The 2120-nt window shown below is 41.9% G+C and overlaps 1 protein-coding gene and 1 long non-coding RNA gene across 2 annotated transcripts in view; one reads left to right on the forward strand and one right to left on the reverse strand.

Moving 5' to 3' along the window:
* The window catches only part of ART5 (ADP-ribosyltransferase 5), a 55079-nt gene that overhangs the window by 28393 nt on the left and 24566 nt on the right, over positions 1-2120 (forward strand). The window lies entirely within an intron of this gene.
* The window catches only part of LOC116832370 (uncharacterized), a 2757-nt gene continuing 922 nt past the window's right edge, over positions 286-2120 (reverse strand). The window contains exons 2-3 of the long non-coding RNA XR_004375435.2: positions 1807-1839; positions 286-719 (exon numbers count right to left, since the gene is read on the reverse strand). This is a non-coding gene — a long non-coding RNA (uncharacterized LOC116832370). The remainder of the gene's footprint in view (positions 720-1806; positions 1840-2120) is intronic.

Here is a 2120-nt window from a genome sequence, read left to right on the forward strand (position 1 = left end):
TTACATTTATCCACATTAAATTTCATTTGCCATTTTGTTGCCCAATCACTTAGTTTTGTGAGATCTTTTTGAAGTTCTTCACAATCTGCTTTGGTCTTAACTATCTTGAGTAGTTTAGTAGCAGTTTAGAAATATCATCTTCTGAGCAAATTTGATATGAAAGTGACTGAGAGATATAGACATGGGACCCCACAAACTGCTCTGTTACAGATTCACCTGGCCGAGACACAGATTTAATCAATCAGGTATATTAATGAAAATACTTCGCCTTAGTTCATTTCTTAAAAGTCTTTTACTGAAGTTATCAAAAGTTGATATGAAAGTGCTAGCATGACAGGAATACAAGTAATTATTTACCTAACATGCACCAATTTAAAGCTCTACCATTGTAAGACAAATCACACCTGGAATAGAGCTATGAGCTTCAAGTTTTGATTTACTCATTGGTAACGTATAATCAAAGCTTGCCCAAGCAGGTACCAGCGACACTCCCTCCATGTTCCTGGTTCCCTTTGGAATGCGAGCAGAATAGCAGGACAACTTTGGATCTGGCAAGTCCCATCAGACTGATTTGTGTTAGAGAGAAAGAGTGAGTAACACGAATAGGACAATTTAGAAACCAGCAAACAGCTTCAGAGCAGCAGCATGGACCAAGATGATGGATCCTCCAAATAGTGGAGGGCTCAGCTCACCGGGGAAGGCCAGGCTGCCTGTGGTAGCTGTTAATAGGAAAAAGCAGACCAAAGAATTAATAGGAAATTATTTCACACTGACAGATCCTTAAAGCTGGACACATGCACCCTGCTCACCCGCCATCAATGCCAGAGGGAAAATATTAATCCATTTCCCCTCAGCAGGACAACCCAGCCTGGGATTTACCTGGGGCATTCACCTCACCGTACATATATTTCACCTGCTTCCTCCCTCCTCAGCCTGCTTGTTCCTTTGGTATCAATCATTAGCGAGCATGTTTCACCCAAGCCAGTCCCAGAGGCTCTGGTAAGAGTTTCTTATCTGCTGCATAAGTGTATTCCAGTTGTGAGTAACAAAGACCTGAGTCTGTGGAAACTGGCTGCAGACACCAGTAATACCATTTCTGTTGGATTTTTTATTGGCTTTAGGGAAAATGTAGAGCTGGGCAGAGAAGGGTCATTCCATTTTGTGGAGGATTTTGATATTTCAAGATTTTGTTTTGCTCTGATTTGAAATGAAAACCCCAAATTTTGAAATTCTCCACACAAGGGAATGGAGCGTCGTCTGTGGGACAGTCCACCAAGCAGGTTGTCCCAGGGTTGGGGGCACTGGAAGTCCTGGGGTCCATGATTCCTAGGCAGTCCTATTGTCAAATTCCAATGAGAAAATGTTTCATTGAGATTTCTCCGATCTGCTCCAGTCAAATAGTCCCGTTTAGTCCTTTGAGAGGTTGTAGTTCCATTGGGGATAGAATGGGTCTAGTTATGAGAGGAAACAGATGGAGACACACTTGTGTTGTAGGGTCGTGGATGTGTCTTCAGCTTATAGTTCAGAACACTGAAGATGACTCTTTAGTGCTCTAACGAGTAATTCCCCCTACATTTTCTTTTCTGAAATCAACTACACTTAGAATTCATTGAGACCTGAAGGTGCTCAGATACTAGTCATGAGAGACATATGAGAAATTGGATAAATAGAATCTACAGTTAAACCCACTTATTTATCAACTGGTGTCATATGACATATTTGCCTGGTGGGATTGCTCGGCTCTGAACTTCAATACAGAGGGCAAATCATTTTCAAAACAATGAAAAGAAAAAGAGTCTGTCTTACCAGAGTTGTAAACACATATTTGGTTCTTCTCTCCTACGGTACAAACAGAGTGGGTCAATGAAATGGGATTTGCCCGGGTAGAATTTTCAACTGGACACTGCAAGATGGAAGTTCCTAGACTTGTGTCTGGGACCGGAGATACTGGCTAGTGTCATAGATTCATAGATTCATAGACTGTAGGACTGGAAGGGACCTCGAGAGGTCATCGAGTCCAGTCCCCTGCCCTCATGGCAAGACCAAATACTGTCTAGATCATCCCTGATAGACATTTATCTAACCTACTCTTAAATATCTCCAGAGATGGAGATTCCACA

The sequence above is a fragment of the Chelonoidis abingdonii genome, chromosome 1 (genome assembly GCF_003597395.2).
Source record: "Chelonoidis abingdonii isolate Lonesome George chromosome 1, CheloAbing_2.0, whole genome shotgun sequence".
Taxonomy (NCBI): domain Eukaryota; kingdom Metazoa; phylum Chordata; order Testudines; family Testudinidae; genus Chelonoidis; species Chelonoidis abingdonii.